The sequence below is a fragment of the Corythoichthys intestinalis genome, chromosome 1, assembly GCF_030265065.1.
Source record: "Corythoichthys intestinalis isolate RoL2023-P3 chromosome 1, ASM3026506v1, whole genome shotgun sequence".
In the NCBI taxonomy this organism is placed as follows: Eukaryota; Metazoa; Chordata; class Actinopteri; order Syngnathiformes; family Syngnathidae; genus Corythoichthys; species Corythoichthys intestinalis.
In genome coordinates this window covers 7,459,415-7,477,283 of record NC_080395.1, presented here as the reverse complement: position 1 = coordinate 7,477,283, position 17,869 = coordinate 7,459,415, and the positions used below count along the sequence as shown (strand labels likewise).

The 17,869-nt window shown below is 39.2% G+C and overlaps 2 protein-coding genes across 5 annotated transcripts in view; one reads left to right on the top strand and one right to left on the bottom strand.

Moving 5' to 3' along the window:
• LOC130911811 (zinc finger and SCAN domain-containing protein 2-like) overlaps nt 1–17,869 on the bottom strand; it is a 98,830-nt gene that overhangs the window by 2,977 nt on the left and 77,984 nt on the right. The gene's annotated exons all lie outside the window — the stretch shown is intronic.
• Nucleotides 5,870–17,869, top strand: part of LOC130911982 (ubiquitin carboxyl-terminal hydrolase 8-like) — a 28,789-nt gene continuing 16,789 nt past the window's right edge. For all 4 annotated transcript variants that reach the window (XR_009062514.1, XM_057829702.1, XM_057829695.1 and 1 more), the window contains exon 1: nt 5,870–6,437. The gene's annotated coding sequence lies outside the window, so the exon portion shown is untranslated. The remainder of the gene's footprint in view (nt 6,438–17,869) is intronic.

Below are 17,869 nucleotides of genomic sequence, written 5' to 3'. Positions count from 1 at the left end.
AGATGGCATTTACATTATTAACATTCTTTCTGTGAGAGGGATCCACGGATAGAAAGACTTGTAATCCTTAAAGGATAAACGTGACTTTGTATATTGTGACTAAATATTGCCATCTAGTGTATTTGTTGAGCTTTCAATAAATGATACTGTAGCTGTTCTGGCCAAATGCATGATGGGAAGTGCAACGATGACTGTGCGTACTGGTACCAATTGCTACATCTTCTCTGCGTTGGGAAATAACATAGGGTGTCAAGAAAAAGATCAATTACTACCTTTCTTCCCCACATTGATTCCCACGATATTTCTAGTCGTAGGGAGAGGAATTGTAAGGCTTTAGCCAATTAAAAAAAGGCTCCATAGGCTGCCAAAATGCGATAATGCGTCAGTGGGTCGTGCAGTGCATGCATTAAATGCGTTAAATATTTTAACGTGATATATTTTTTTAAAAAAAATTAATTACCGCCGTTATCGGGATAAATTTGATAACCCTACCTTAAGCCTAAACTAAAGACTCTGGATGAGTGTAACATATTATGTTTGTAAAGTTAAATACAATTAGAAAACGATTTCATTAAAAAATATACTCTATATATATATTAAAAAAAGGCATGGCCGATATTTTTTTGCCGATTCCGATACTTTGAAAATGACGTGATCGGACCCGATCGATCGGGACATCTCTAACATATTATGATATCATTTCAGATGTTATTTTGGTGTTTTGGAGTGACACTAATGGTTTGGTAAACTTGTTAGCATGTTCTTTATGCTATAGTTATCTGAATAACTCTTAATAGCTATGACCATGTTCGCGTTCTACCTTTGGCAATGTGTATTCAATTATATTATTGACTTTTTTATATTGAAATGCATGCTTTTAGTTTGTGGTGCTCTAACACCCACGTGGGGGCGCACTCGCACTTGTTTACGTGAAGAAGAGCGCTCACACGCCAGAAGAAGACCGACAGCTCTGTAGCTCTGAGTGAGTGGGCGAGTTAGCGAGAGAGAAACACGGCTGCGAACCTATGTTCATTGTTTATGCTTGTAAAATATCTCTACAGAAGCAACGCCTGTGTGTATCATCTTTTCTGTTGTTGTTGTGTGTTTTCCACCCGCGATCGGACACTTAGGGTGAATCCCATTTCATCCCTTGGCCCTCCCCCTTACCCCTTCCCCCTACCACTTGGCCCTTCAAACGGAGCAATAAGGGGTAGGGGCTTGAAACGTTAGCCCTACGAATTGGGACACCCCTTCACACTCACGTACGTCATAAGTCCATTCCGCCAGTTATGACGTCATCAAAAAGCGACAGAACCAAACAGACACGCCTACATCAGTTATCACAACTTAAAACTGTTAAAATAGTTAAATTAGGGATAAACAGAGCTACTTACATTTGTGTACTTCTTTCCTTGGCTCCGCCATTTTGGAAATGATTCTCGGGGTAATCGCTTTGCACCCTGGGAAATTTCGCGTAACCCTCCGTTTGGAGTGAGGGTAGTCATGGCCCTCCGTTTGGAGGGGTGGAAAGCCCTCCCCCTTACCCCTACCCCTGCACATTAGCGTGAATTGGGACAGCCCTACCCCTACACGTGAACGCGCAAAACGGAGGGGAAGGGGTAAGGGGTAGGGCCAAGGGGTGAAATGGGATTCACCCTTAGAGCCAGTTGTGTGGTTGTTTGAATGATGTGCTAATGCTAGCGAATGCATGCTAACAGTTTGTGTCATTGCTGTAAATAAAAGCACCTAATTATCATTTTTTTTACGTTGATGCGAACCTGTTTGGTATCTAGGACGAAATTGATCGTCATTTGGGAGTTTAGCCTGCTGAGCCATAGCGTCCTGGTGAGGACAGTATATTCGCATTTCGTTGTTCGTGCACTGTACATAGTACACTTATTCAGCATGACTTATGTTTTTTTTCTCTTCGTTGGGCATTTTATGGCTGGTGCCACTTATACTCAGGTGCGACATCGTAGTCCGAAAAATACGGTAGTTATAATTAGGGTTGTTCCGATCATGTTTTTTTGCCCCCGATCCGATCCTGATCGTTTTAGTTTGAGTATCTGCCGATCCCGATATTTCCCGATCCGATTGCTTTTTTTGCTCCCGATTCAATTCCAATCATTCCCGATAATTTTTCCCGATCATATACATTTTGGCAATGCATTAAGAAAAAAATGAATAAAACTCGGACGATTATATTCATTCAACATACAGTACATAAGTACTGTATTTGTTTATTATGACAATAAATCCTCAAGATGGCATTTACATTATTTACATTCTTTCTGTGAGAGGGATCCACGGATAGAAAGACTTGTGACTTTGTATATTGTGACTAAATATTGCCATCTAGTGTATTTGTTGAGCTTTCAGTAAATGATACTGTAGTCATGCCCAAATGCATGATGGGGAGTGGACCCATGACTGTGCGTAGTGCTACCAATTGATATATCTTCTCTGCGTTGGCAAATAACATAAGGTGTTAAGATAAAGATCAATTGCTACCTTGCTTCCCCACATTGCTTCCCATGATATTTCTAATCGTAGGGAGAGGGATTGTAAGGTTTTAGCCAATTTAAAAAAAAGGCAGCCAAAATTCACTCTACGCATTTTACGCTGCCTTTTATCTCTCTATATAGGTAAAACGACGCCATAACAGATTGAGCGCGACAATGCGTGAGTGGGTCGTGCAGCGCATGCATTAATTGAGTTAAATATTTTAACGTGATACATTTTTAAAAAAGTTAATTACCGCCGTTTTCAGGATAAATTTGATAACCCTACCTTAAGTCTAAACTAAAGACTCTGGATGAGTAACATATGTTTGTAACGTTAAATACAATTAGAAAACGATTTAATTAAAACAAATATATATATATATATTTAAAAAGGCATGGCTGATATTTTTTTGCCGATTCCGATACTTTGAAAATGAAGTGATCGGAATCGATCGGGTCCGATCACGTCATCAACAAATCAAAAAATCTTAGCTGCCTCTTACATTCCTAACCATAAAAAGGGACAAATTCTGCAGCAGGCTGGTGCTCCATCGCATACTTCAATCTCTACCTCAAAGTTCCTATAGGCAAAGAAGATCAAGATCCTCCAGGACTGGCCAGCCCAGTCACCAAACATGAACAGGATGAAAGCAGAAGCATGGAAGATGAAACCCAAGAATGTTGATGAACTCTGGGAGGCATGCAAGACTGCTTTCTTTGATGTTCCTGATGACTTCATCAATAGATTGTATGAATCCTTGCCAAACCGCATGGATGCAGTCTTTCAAGCCCATGGAAGTCATACAAAATATTAAATTTGAATCTCACAGCACCGCTTCTTTATTCGCTTATGTTATGTAAAATATTTTTGTATTTGAAGTACATTTTTTGTTCAATTTTCACACTACTTTCTTTAGGCGACAAAAGTTTCGCCTTGCCAAAATTTGACCTTTATGTCTTCATTAATAAATCTTTTTTCAGTGAAACAAATATAGTTTTGTACATTCAACATCATTTGGGAGGGTCTTAGCTTTCATATAAGCCATTTCTAAAACCAATTGAATAATTAAAAGTCAGGTTTTTGGTAGGGCTGTCAAAATTATCGCGTTAACGGGCGGTAATTAATGTTTTTAATAGGGGTGTCAAACGATTAAAAATTTTAATCGAGTTAATTACAGCTTAAAAATTAACTAATCGTAATTAATTGCCAGCTTAAATGCTATAAAATGCTAGATTTTTTATTTTTTTTTTAACAATGCTCTTAACACATGGTTCAGACACATATTCCCACAAAAAAACGGCTAAATATACCTATAAACTAAATTATGAATGCATTAAAAAACATGAGCTCAAACAAACTTGGCTTACGTTGGTCTCTACAGCGAGCAGTTGGATTCATCCATGTGAACAGAGGCAAACCAGAGGGCAGTGTATCCACACTAATCAATAAAACTAAATGCAAACACTTTCAAAATAAACCATTTCAACGCCACTTTAATGAAACGAATACTCGAAGCAACAAAATTTAATTTGAATACTTTTTTTCTAATCGAATACTCGAGTTAATCGATTAATCATTGCAGCACTAATCGTAATCAATCGCAATTCAAATCATCTATAAAATATGCCATATTTTTCTGTAAATTATTGCTGGAATGGAAAGATAAGACACAAGACGGATATATACATTGAACATACGGTACATAAGTACTGTATTTGTTTATTATAACAATAAATCAACAAGATGGCATTAACATTATTAACATTCTGTTAAAGCGATCCATGGATAGAAATACTTGTAGTTCTTAAAAGATAAATGTTAGTACAAGTTATAGAAATTTTATATTAAAACCCCTCTTAATGTTTTGGTTTTAATAAAATTTGTAAAATTTTCAATCAAAAAATAAACTAGTAGCCCGCCATTATTGATGTCAATAATTACTTATGTAGTAACTACAAAAATATGTAATCATATTAATATAAATTGTGGGTTCACAATTAACAAAATATACCCTTAGGTTCCATTTTGTTATTAATTGTAAAATTAATTAATTAAATTAAAAGAAAAAAGTAAGTGGAACTTTTGACACCGGAAATGCTGCCGTCTGGCCTCGTCTTTGATGTGGACTTCCGCCCATATTTCAGACTAGTGACGGGATCTCTCGTTCACTTGAGTAAACGAATCCATTCCGGTTCGTTCAGTAAAGAGATTCGTTCAAACGAATCGTTCAACGAATCGTTCGCCCCCCTCATCTCCCTCCCCGCCCAAATGAATCGTTCGGTTAGTGAACGGGAAGTGACGTTGCCGAACGAATCACCAAAGACCGCTTCGCAGTATAACTGAACGGGAAGTGACATTGCTTGGTCCCTCCCTCTCTTGCACATTGACCACTCGTCGTAGTTTCAGAAATGAGTGACAGGCGATATCATTCTGCTTTCACAGACAGCCTCGTCTCCCTCCCGCTGCTCCAAAAGCGAGGGAGAACTTCCGCGTCGTCTGTCTTAGTTCTATGGGCTCAAAGTCAGAGAGCAAAGTCATGGCTCGTGCTTGCATTTCGATTTAGGACACGGTTAAACATTTTCCTTTTGAGGGGGAAGTGGGGGTTTGGGGTCGGGGGCGCACGGACTTTCTTCAGCATGATCTTGCTCACATATACAATGCTGCTGCTTCTACCAGCCAACGCGGCATGCTTGCTGTCACGAAAATAAAAATAAATCGAAAGTTTAATTCTTAAATATGGAACGACCAACACATCATATTTACCTCTCGCTCTGTTGTATTTTTGTTTTTTATTATTAAGACGATCGTATTGAATTTTTGCACTGGTATTAATAAATAAAATAATCCGGTCAGCTCCCCTGTCGTCCCCGCATCTCAGATCGTCAAATGCTGACGAGAAATAATTGTTTGCTCTTTATGATGTCGCCTTTCTACTCTCATTAGTCTGTTAAGAAAAATGTAGACATATTGCGACATCTCCCGTGTCCGCGCGCTTTGTTTTGGGCGCTTGAGTAGCACATGATGGACGGATTGACATAATTTGTCAAACCAACCGACACCCTCTGACACGAAAAAAAAAAAAAAAAAAAAAACACTCGGAAAAAATTGACATGTATATACAGTTTCATTGCAAATCAGTATTATGGTGATCATACTAAATATTCTTTTTTTTTCTGTGCACATATGAGGTAAATATCGCTGCCATGAAGCCTCCATATAGTGACAGTTCTCTGCCCGCTTCACTGCCGTCACGCGACCGCAGCTCAGCTTTTGCTTGCCTCGTAGCTACGCGTGTTTTAAATTACTGTAAATTTGACAGTATATCGTCATAGGTACAGTCCCGAGTCTGTTGAGAAAAGAACACTAAACCATGCTCGCTAGATTTGTGCGGTGTTTTTGTCTGTTTGAGCAGCATTTGATAGGCTCCACGTTAACAAATATGTGACAAAGTCATTTCCTTTCATTTTATGACTCGTTCACCGCATAGTCATTACTGGAAAGTCAAGTTAGCAGCAAGCTAGGTCAGGAACCGGAGGACCGAATCACTGAACGGGAAGTGACAAAACTCAGTCTTTCCCCCCTGCCTGCACGCTTGCTGCTTATTTGGCCACACGTGGAAATGAGTGACAGACGCCTTGATTCTGTTTCCGCTCCCTCCCCTGCACGCAATGAGGCTGGCGTCTGATTGGTCGTGTGCGATGTCAGAAGACGCTGCCGCTTGCTCAACGCCCTCCCACGCAGCGAACAAGCGCCACCAACTTCATAGAACGAATCAGTGCAGATGGTGATTAGTTCGGTCTCGTTCACCCAAACAATTCGTTCAAAAAGAACGAATCGTTCGCGACCGATACAACACTATTTCAGACTGCATTTGGACAGCACGTGAGCAACATCGTGTCCTCGTTCCTCATGCACTTTTGTCTGTTCCACAGGTCAGTATTCACCAATGTTGACTAATTTTGAGTCAAATGTAATTTTGTTGTATTGATTGTATGTTAAGAGCAAGTATGATGGTCATTTAAGAAGTTTAATTGACAAAAGAAAGTGAAAAGAAACTGCGTTCTCATGGCGAAGTGATAGCAACGGCTATTTTGCCCTCTGCTGTACAATTGTAGATTGCGTCATACAAAACTTGTAGTCAATACTCTCCCACCTTTGTTCAATAAATGTATATAGCGGACATGTTGTTTAGTAAAGGTATTTAGCGAACTTTCTGTACATTATCTGTATTGTTCAAGAACGTGTAAAATGATTATTTGTTGATGTGAAAAGAAAAGAGTGACAATGAAACCGTTATATTCGTCCGCGCGCGTCCCCTTGTGGCGAAAGTATGTCGTACAGCTGAAAAGGACAACAGATGTCAGTTGTATCGATCACAGTAAAGCAAGACTGTTATTGGTTGGAAGAATATGTATTCTTGTAACTGCAAATATTATTTTGAATAGGTTTTCGTTTTATTGAGCATGAAGACATTTAATTTAAGCGGATGTGAATGTGATGTTGGAGTCATGATGTTGAAATTAAAAAGACTGAATTTGGACAGCACGTGAGCAACATCGTGTCCTCGTTCCTCATGCACTTTTGTCTGTTCCACAGACTATTGTATTTGTTGTCTGGTACCATTTTTGGGACCCGTCACACTTACACAACGCTCATGGGTGCTGAAGCCTATAAAATCAGTCGCACCCAAGCGCCAGCAGAGGGCGATAAAACTCCGAAAAACACAACAAGTAAACATTTCGCTTTGCTGTCATTTTAATCTGTTTGAGCGGGGCATTTGTGCGTTAATTGCGTCAAATATTTTAACGTGATTAATTTAAAAAATTAATTACCGCCCGTTAACGCGATAATTTTGACAGCCCTAGTTTTTAATTAATCACGTTAAAATATTTGACGCAATTAAAGCACATGCCCCGCTCAAACAGATTAAAATGACAGCAGTGTCATGTCCACTTGTTGTGTTTTGTCGCCCTCTGCTGGCGCTTGGGTGCAACTGATTTGATGGGTTTCAGCACCATGAGAACTGTGTAATTATTGACATCAACAATGGCTAGGTACTCGTTTATTTTTTGATTGAAAATTTTACAAATCACGTCATTTTCAAAGTATCGGAATCGGCAAAAAAATATCGGCCATGCCTTTTTTTAATGTATAGATATATATATTTTTTAATTGTTTTTTTAATTGTATTTAACGTTACAGACATAATATTTGACACTCATCCAGAGTCTTTAGTTTAGGCTTAAGGTAGGGTTATCAAATTTAGCCCGATAACGGCGGTAATTAATTTTTAAAAAATGTATCACGTTAAATATTTAACGCAATTAATGCATGCGTTGCACGACCCACTCACGCATTGTCGCGCTCAATCAGTAATGGCGCCGTTTTACCCATTTAGAGAGATAAAAGGCAGCGTAAAATGAGTAGAGTGAATTTTGGCAGCCTTTGGAGCCTTTTTTAAATAGGCTAAAGCCTTACAATCCTTCTCCCTATGTAGGTAGGTAGCTATTGATCTTTTTCTTAACACCTTATGTTATTTCCCAACGCAGAGAAGATATAGCAATTGGTAGCACTACGCACAGTCCATTTCCCATCATGCATTTGGGTTGAATGGCTGCAGTATCATTTACTGAAAGCTCAACAAATACACTAGATGGCAATATTTAGTCACAATATACAAAGTCACGTCTTTCTATCCGTGGATCACTCTCACAGAAAGAATGTTAACAATGTAAATGCCATCTTGAGGACTTATTGTCATAATAAACAAATACAGTACTTATGTACTGTATGTTGAATGGATATATTCATCAGAGTTTTATTCATTTTTTTCTTAATGCATTGCCAAAATGTATATGATGGAGAAAATTATCGGGAATGATTGGAATTGAATCGGGAGCAAAAAAAAGCAATCGGTTCGGGAAATATCGGGATCGGCAGATACTCAAACTAAAACGATCGGGATCGGATCGGGAGCAAAAAAACATGAACGGAACAACCCTAATTAAAAGTCAGGTTTTTAGTAGGGCTGTCAAAATTATCGCGTTAACGGGCGGTAATTTTTAAAATTAATCACGTTAAAATATTTGACGCAATTAACGCACATGCCCCGCTCAAACAGATTAAAATGACAGCACAGTGTCATGTCCACTTGTTGTGTTTTGTCGCCCTCTGCTGGCGCTTGGGTGCGACTGATTTGATGGGTTTCACCACCATGAGAACTGTGTAATTATTGACATCAACAATGGCGAGCTACTAGTTTTTTTGATTGAAAATTTTACAAATTTTATCAAAACCAAAACATTAAGAGGGGTTTTAACATAAAATTTCTATAACTTGTACTAACATCTATCTTTTAAGAACTACAAGTCTTTCTACCCATGGATCGCTTTAACAGAATGTTAATGTTAATGCCATCTTGTTGATTTATTGTTATAGTAAACAAATACAGTACTTATGTACAGTATGTTGAATGTATATATCCGTCTCGTGTCTTATCTTTCCATTCCAACAATAATTCACAGAAAAGTATGGCATATTTTATAGATGGTTTGAATTGCGATTAATTACAATTAATTTTTAAGCTGTAATTAACTCGATTAGAATTTTTAATTGTTTGACAGCCTTAGTTATTAGCAATTGTTTCTACATATCTATAGAGAATTCAGGGATTTAAGCATTTATTAACAAGAATTTTCAACGGGAAAAGCTCTTAGTGTTTCCACTCGGTCAGCTTTGACGGAGATTAGCCCCCTATGAATCAGCCCCGCGCCCAGTATTCCGTCAATACATTATGAAGTTTATGACTCGAAGGGTTGCCGTTCGCTTGTGCTACATTTGTGCAAGTTGTTGGGACACCCCTTTGTTATGGAGAGAGTTGGTAACGCCGTGGGAGTTAGGATACGCAAGGGCTGCGAGGGACGTCATCACTCGAATCCCTCAATATCTAAAAAGCGAAAGCAGCACAAACAAAAAGTTTTACAGCACGAACGATGGACAGCATTTTTTGACATTTTTATTCAAAATGGTGGGCTGGTTGATCTTGGATTGACATATAAAAAACTTGTAAATTTCACATTTTTTCTTTCTTTTTTCAATGAGTATTTAAATACTAAAAAACCCCAAAAACAATTCAAACATGCCTAGTTGCATTCCTGTCATCAAAGGATGATGTCATGAACTTATTTCCAAAAGCTAAAGCTAAGCTAAAGCTAAAGAATTTCAAATGGCAAATATGGAAAATCACACACATTGCTTGATTGACAAACTAAATCTCACAAAGGTTCTGACAATCAATCCTAAAAATTGAACATCTTAGCTTTAATTTGACATTGCACATCGAGGTTAAGCAAATGAGCACAGAATCATTTACATTCCCAAAATGGCACTTTTGACAATACTGTGGAAACAATACACATTGTCATGATAAGTAAAAAACAACATTTTCTATTCTTTCCAATGAAATGAAACATGTTTTAAATCTGGAAGAGGTCTGTTCTTGAAAAATTACTATATTATTTCATCTCATTACCTTCTGGGATGGGATCAACGCCATTGTTAGTCAAATCCTCTTCCTCCGAATCCATGTCACCTCTTATTGGGAACTCATCTTCACACTCGGCATAATTCATTGCTTCTACTCGCCTGCTAAGGACCTGACGCTATTCTACTGGTGTTTTACACCCCTTCTACCCCTGCCTTGTCGTTGTGATACCAGTTTGTCGATATAATTGTGAGAAAAATTGATTAATCCAGCAGAGACGTGATATGAAACATCACAGATGCAAAATGGCGGCCACTGACGCAAACTTCAACTCAAGTCAACTCAAGAAAACTCATTTAGTTACCATGCGCAGCCATCTGGCGTTGAATGAAAGAGCGACTATTCCTCTATATCGGGTCGGGAACCTTTTTGGCTGAGAGAGCCATTAACGCCACATTTTTTTAAAAATGCAATTCCGTGAGAGCCATACAAAATGTTAAAAATTAAAAATACAAGTAATGTGTGCATATTTTGAAGTTACAACACTTTTAAAGTACAGTAAGTCTGAATTATTTTTGATAACATTGTGATGCTGTTGCTAATCAATGATGAGTATTTCTTAACATTAATGCGACTTCTGGTGCTGCATGGTTTTGCTGATGGCTTTGTAGTCTGGTTGATACTTGGTGGGATTAATTTGATACAGGCGTTGAGAAACCTAGGATGCACCAGCGTTTCCAATTGTACAGCGTGGAGTGTAAAGGGTTAAAGGGAACCTCTGAATTAAAGACTTGTAGCCTCGAATAAGCTACATTTGTTCTTTTTCACTAAAATGTTATGAGAACAGATATCATTGCCATGGATTTAAAAATCTATAATATTTAGGACATGTTTTGACCTACGGAGGGCGCCATGTTTTACACGCGCAAGGGGCGCTAGGGGTGATGACGCAGTTGGACTGGACTGAGAGAATAGCTGTGCTAGCTAGCAAGTGAAGCTAGTATGACTATGACACGTTCTGCTGCCGGTCAGATTGTTTTGTAACACAGCTATAGGATGAGTTCCCAATGTCTTACTTGCATCCAATTCCAGCTCATCAGCAGTGTCGATCCTAGGCGGCTTGCCAAGATATTGACTTGCTGCCATTTGACAGTTTTTATATCCCTTTTGTTGAGTTAATTATCGAGGATTGATTGAATTTTTGCTTGATTGATTGAATATCTGCTTGTGCTCATACATACCTAATACATGCATAATACATATTTTTCTTATTGATATAACCAGTAAATGATTATTGCTTGCTATACTAGGGTGTAGTATAATGTTTAAGTGTTACAAAGAGTAAATAGGGTCGGGGATGACAACTGCCTTGCTTCATGGCCGCAACATTGCGTAACTAGACCTTCTAGGACATCTTCAGCGTCTTACGTCTAGACTTTCGAGGACAATTTTCCATTCGAGGACATCTTCCATGGCCGCAGCGTTGCATAACTGAAGCGTCTGGGTCGTTCTGACCACTTTACCTGTGCCCTGCTTACACACGTGTATTTAGTTAGTTCCACCTACATGCTCACACATAGCCAACCAAAATCACACGGGTGTCTCCAGCTTGCTTTCCCCCTCCCTTCAGGGCAGCACCCTTTCTGTGTTAGGACAAACCCCTAATGAAAGGAGCAAAGGAGGGTTTTTTCCTTAGATCAATTTTGGCGACTATACAGCGTAATCTAGCATTTATCTATCTAGTCCCTCCTTTGCTCTCCTTGGCCAAGAAAACTGAGTGTCTTCTCTCCTTATTTTTGGGTAATTTTACAAATGTTTGTTTGTCTGCCTCTTACTGCGGTTTTCCCTCTTTTTTTAAAAAAATTGATCCCCACTTCATCTCACGGACCCTTTTTCTGTCTCCCTTTTTTTTTATGTGTTCAATGAACCCTTTAGTGTAATCCCTATGTTCTGTTGTCTGCTTCCTGTCTGAAGTTAGCCGCATTTTTTAATTCCGTGATCAGAGCTAGCCGCACTTTCTGTTCAGTCAAGTTTCCCTTTCACGTTTTACCGCACAGACAGACAACGCATGTGGGTTGCGATTGCTTTATAAGGGACATCATGATTTACGCCACGCGGAAGTATAGTCCTGTGGTCAACATGCTCGACTGTCGCACAGGAAATGAGGGTTCAAATCCCGCTGGAGACCTTCATTGAATTGCTTTTGCTGCTAGTCTTGTGAAATATCGACCATGCCTTCCTGCTCAACACTTTTACGCTCAGGTTCAAATTGGAAGGGCAGAACCGACGACATGTTTATGGAGCTAACGAGTGACGCTGTGGAAGTAGAGCAGCGTCGCCCATTGACGTCAACGCCCAGTGTGCATTGCTTTGTCAACAACAATGGCGACCTACTAAATACTAATTTTTCAAATTCTATAAAAACAAAAACATTAAGAGGGGTTTGAATATCAAAGTATTATAACTAGGGCTGTCAAACGATTACAATTTTTAATCTAGTTAATCACAGTTTACGTTGCTTAAGATTAGAGCTGGAACAAAATCATTGCTATAAAAAAGTAAAAACACTTCTAAATATACACCGTTTACATGGCGACTCTCTGAGAAGACAAAAAATTTCCTGTTTGCATCTATATGGTTCCGTCTCCATTCGACCAATGTCGCAATTCCGAATAGAAATGCTGTAGCATTCATGCCAGGCCCGAGGGAGCAGTGCAGATTTACAAGGCGACAGCGAATGATGCACTTTGACCCCAACAACCTCCTCAGCCCGGAAGACACCGTGCCCGCCCACTCCAAGCAATGGCATTTTTCTTTTGCTCCAAAAGACACAAAAATGGACACATTCAACATATTAAAATTAGGGCTGTCAAACGATTAAAATCTTTAATCGAGTTAATCACAGATAAAAAATTAATTAATCGTAATTAATCGCAATTCAAACCATCTCTAAAATATGCCATATTTTTTTGTAAATTATTCTTGAAATGGAAAGACAAGACTGATATATACATTCAACATACTGTACATAGGTTCTGTATTTGTTTATTATAACAACAAATCCACAAGATTGCATTAACATTATTAACATTCTTTCTGTGAAAGGGATCCACGGATAGAAAAATTTGTACTGTAGTTCTTAAAAGATAAATGTGAGTACAAGTTTCGTAATTTTATATTAAAACCCCTCTGTATGTTTTCGTTTTAATAAAATTTGTAAAATTTTCAATCAGAAAATAAACTAATAGCTCACCTTTGTTGACGTCGCCGAGCGGTGACGTCACAGCCGTTCTTCCACAGTGTCTTTAACTACATAAGGTAGTGATTGAAAGACGGGTTTTAAATTAGAGATCTCGCCAAGTTTTTCTAGTGCGTTTTGCCCCTCGGCGGACGCCGTAGTTTCCGGGTTCATTGTACCTTACGTTCATTTGAGTGTTGACTTCACAACATACGAGACCTCTGATAGTTTGTATATTGTGACTAAATATTGCCATCTAGTGTATTTGTTGAGCTAAACGAAATGTTTGAATAGAGTTTTACCGAAGTCTAAGCTTTATGTGTATTTTGCATAGCTATTTTGATTGAGCGCTTTTCTTTTTGTGACTTTTTTTTTTTTTTTGAGAGATAGGAATATTATTTTTGTTGCGCTGTCAGTAAATGATACTGTAGCGACTTAACTGTTCTGCCCAAATGCATGATGGAAAGTTGGGCAACCATGACTATCAGTGGTGGCTGCAAATGGTAGAGACCCTACTCACATGACGTCACAACCACGCCTCCGCGCCATATTGTCCGTCAGCTCGTCTTGTTTGAGCATTACCGCTACGTAAATTCCTCCTATTATGGCGTGTTTTTCTGCTCGTTAACATTAATAATCAAAATGGTGAAGGCGTGTGTGGCGGTTGGTTGCAGTAACAGAGAAGATAGACGGAGAGACTTAAGGTTCTACCGTATTCCGAGAGACCCGGAGAGGAGAGCGAGATGGACTGCTGCAATTCGACGAGAAAACTGGGCACCAAACGATCACCACAGACTATGTAGTAGTCATTTTATACCTGGTAAGATGCATTTACAGTGTTTCCCACTAATGGACGAGACTCTCGTTTGCGCCCCCCCCGGAAAAAAAAGATACTAATCAGATGCGTCAGTCAGCCGATTACACAGCTGTAGCCCACTCCACTCTACTACCCGCGCGAGCGAGAGCAGCATTTCAGAATAGTATTTTATTTATTTATTTATTTATTTATTTAAGAGACGCAAGGGGAACGAGTAGGAAGAATGGGAGAACGAGCGAGATAGCGAGAGATAGCGGTCGCATGTCGTAGCAGCCCGCTGTTATTTTGTTATTGTTTTTCTTTATTATTGTTACCACAATCGAGTGGGTAAGCAAATACAGACTTCTCTCCTTCTTCCCCATATCCGGGGCATTACAATAGTTTCGATCGGACTTTTCGGCGAAAGTGAGCGGTGGACGGCCGTCTTGGACGGAAAGCAAACTTTGATTGAACTTGCGCGGAGAGGCGGGGCCCAAAATAAAGCCTTGCTCTATTTTCAGAGCGTTGGTCACAGTAAAGTATTTATTAGTTCAAGCAGAGTAAAATGATACATATTCACGGTACAAGAACGTCGTTTCCGTGTCCATCGATTGGTAAGAAAAGGCTGTTTGTACGAATGACGTGTGGGCGCTCCCGTCGGGGGGACATTTCGCGTGGAGTGGCTATTTTTTGGCACAACACCGACGCGCCAACTTCAGACAATTATGGCTGACGAAAGTTGGATAAATGCGCCCCCCCCCCTCACAATTTCGCGAGCTCTGGGACACTCGAAAAATGACTCTCTTACCTCTCCTTGCTAAGTTAATGGTACCTCGATGTGCGTTTGTGTGGAAATTTAGTTCACGAACAACGGGGAAAAAACTATTCACCTTCTCACCGAATCAAGAAAAACTATTTACACGGCCATTAGAATTCCCCCTGTCCTGTAAATGGGTCAGTTGACAGAAGGACTGTTATTGTTGTGGTAATGTAGTACTTATGAGGGTCAAATAAAAAGGAAAAAGGAGGGCTACGACGGCGGTCTGAAACCCGCGGCTCTTGGGCCGCATGCGGCTCTTTAGTGCTGCTTCGGAGCTTTTTTTTTTTTCTTTTTTTTTTTTTTTAAATGGAAAAAGATGGGGGAGGGAAATATATTTTTTGTTTTAATAGGATTTCTAGGAGGACAAACATGATACAAACATTCTTTCAATTCATTAATATTGTAATGAAGTTAAACTTGTGGTGTCATCGTACAACAGAGTGGTCACGTGGTGCGCTATAGGATCCACTGCAGGGAAAATAAACATTTAATCATGAAGGCTAATTATGTATTTCTAGCCAACTTAGTCATTTTTATAGTAGGCTAATATAGCTAGTATTGATAATTATAAGGCTTGTACAAGGCTTTTAATTTTTTGCTGCTCCAGACATACTGTATCAGTTTTTTTGGGGGGGGGGGTCAAATATGGCTCTTTTCAACAGTTTGCCAACCCTGAGTCACTACGAGATGTAAGTCGTACTATTGCTACGAGAAAAAAAGTCGCATTATTACATAGGGTAACGTAGCTGTACTCAGCAACGCATTTTACATACATGTACCGTAGCTGAGAGCTATAACATTAGCCTAGCTAATGAAATATTTCAAATATATCGTTGTTATGGTTCTTCTTGGGGGGGAAAAAATAATGAAAAAAAAAAAAAATTCGCCGTGGCATGACATGGTGTGGCTGTCCGACTCCGATGCAGCCCACCACCACAGTTTCAAAAAATCCTATGGTCAGAGACCCTCCCACCACAGTCTCCTAAAATCCTGTGGGAAACACTGCATTTAATATATATTTAGAGGGTTTTGGGCTGACAACCACAATTAAGATCATTGCGAGGCTAATCGCCGACTACATACAGTTTCAAATTCAAGATGTTTATTTCTTCCGCCATCATTATTTTTTGAATAATATTTAGCTGGTACCATGTGAAAGAAGCTGGCCTCGTCTATGGATCATCAGTTAAACAGGGATGTCCAAACTTTTTGCAAAGGGGGCCAGATTTGGTGTGGTAAAAATGTGGGGCGCTACCTTGGCTGATTTACGTAGAACAATATATTTAAACAATTTTTAGCAAGCCCTTCTGTGTGTCACATTTGCTTTATTATTATTTTTTTAAATTCATAATTTCAACAATCTCGCCTTTGTGGCGTTCTCTTTCGACACTCAGGCTCTTGCGAAATACTGCTGCTGTGAAATTAAACTAGCTTCAAGTATCTATAATTTCTCGCTGCGTATCTTCCTTGTAATGTCGTAGATGTCAGCGTGTCTTGTTTGGTAATATCGCGTCACATCGAACTCTTTGAAAATAGCGACTGTCTCTTTGCAAATGAGGCAGACGCAGTTGTTGTGTATTGAATTGAAGAAATAGTCCAATATTCACCTATCCTTGAAGCGTCGGCCATCGCAGTCAACTTTTTTTTTTTTTTTGGATTGTTGCCATTTTAGAAAACTAAAAGGGTCTTACGTGGGTTTCGTGAGAATAGGCTGAGTTTCTGTGGACAAGATAGTTGTAGATATCAGGGTAGCAGATGTCAGGCAGAGACGGCGTAGGCAGCGGGTCGAAAAATATCGATTTAGGCATAAAATATGGCTCGACCGAAGCTTTTCCACATAACGCAACACATCCAATGAGTTTACAGCGTCTGAAAGCACCGGGGCTTCCATGAATTGCACTATAAATTGCACGATAATTTGAGACCATTGAGAATACGGAAACACAATGACTGTCAATATGGCGGCACAATACAGCGACACGTCATTGTGTGACATTGGTGAGTGGGGTCTATATGCTCCGCGTTGAGTATTTTTAAGCGTGTTGAGAAAAAGATCATCGCTTGTCATTCTTCACCACATTGCTCGCCACCAGTGTTGTTAATAACGGCGTTACAATATAACGGCATTACTAACGGCGTTATTTTTTTCAGTAGTGGGTAATCTAATTAATTACTTTTCTCATCTTGGCAACGCCGTTACCGTTACTGAGGACGGAAAGGCATGCGTTACTATGCGTTACTATATTGGTCGAAAAGTCTGAGGGAGACGGACTCACCGAGACGACAGAGCAGAGCAGGAGTGTGGAGGAGGCAAGGAAGTTGTGACGCCGAACAAACGCGATGCTAGGTAGCTCCAATAATACATGTTGTAGCCGATAGCCTTCAAACTACGCCCGCATGTTATGGTAGATATCACATGTACTGTATATAGCTATAACTAGATGCAAAATGACAGACATGGCACTAGATGCGTTAGTAAACAGTCGCCATCTTAAAGCAGTAGGCTTTTTAGGACGGCTCTGTTGTAGAGAACCTTCCTAGCGAAGCTAAGTAACTTTTTATATAAAACACTTCTAAATCGGCAAAATCTTGACTTGAATCTATCTTTAAATGATGAAACAGTTTTAAAACTTTCATATGTCGAAAGTAGAGAGAAGGGAACTAATGCAATAATGAGAGCAATTCTAACAACTTTTAACAGTTGATTCAGGGTAAAGAGTAAATTAGGGTAAAGAATTGGGCTCGGGCCAGTTGTACCAAAAACCTTCACAAAAAACTTCACATAGTATGGCCAATGTTTTTTTTGTTTTGTTTTTTTGAGGAAAAAAAAAAAAAAGTAATTATCACCAATTACTTTGCCAAGTAACTAATTACTCTTACATTCAGGTAATTGAGTTACTAACGCAATTACTTTTTGGGAGAAGTAATTTGTAACTATAATTAATTACTTTTTTTCAGTAAGATTAACAACACTGGTCTTGACACTCGGTGATACATGCTACATGAATTTTGTATGCGATAGTATCT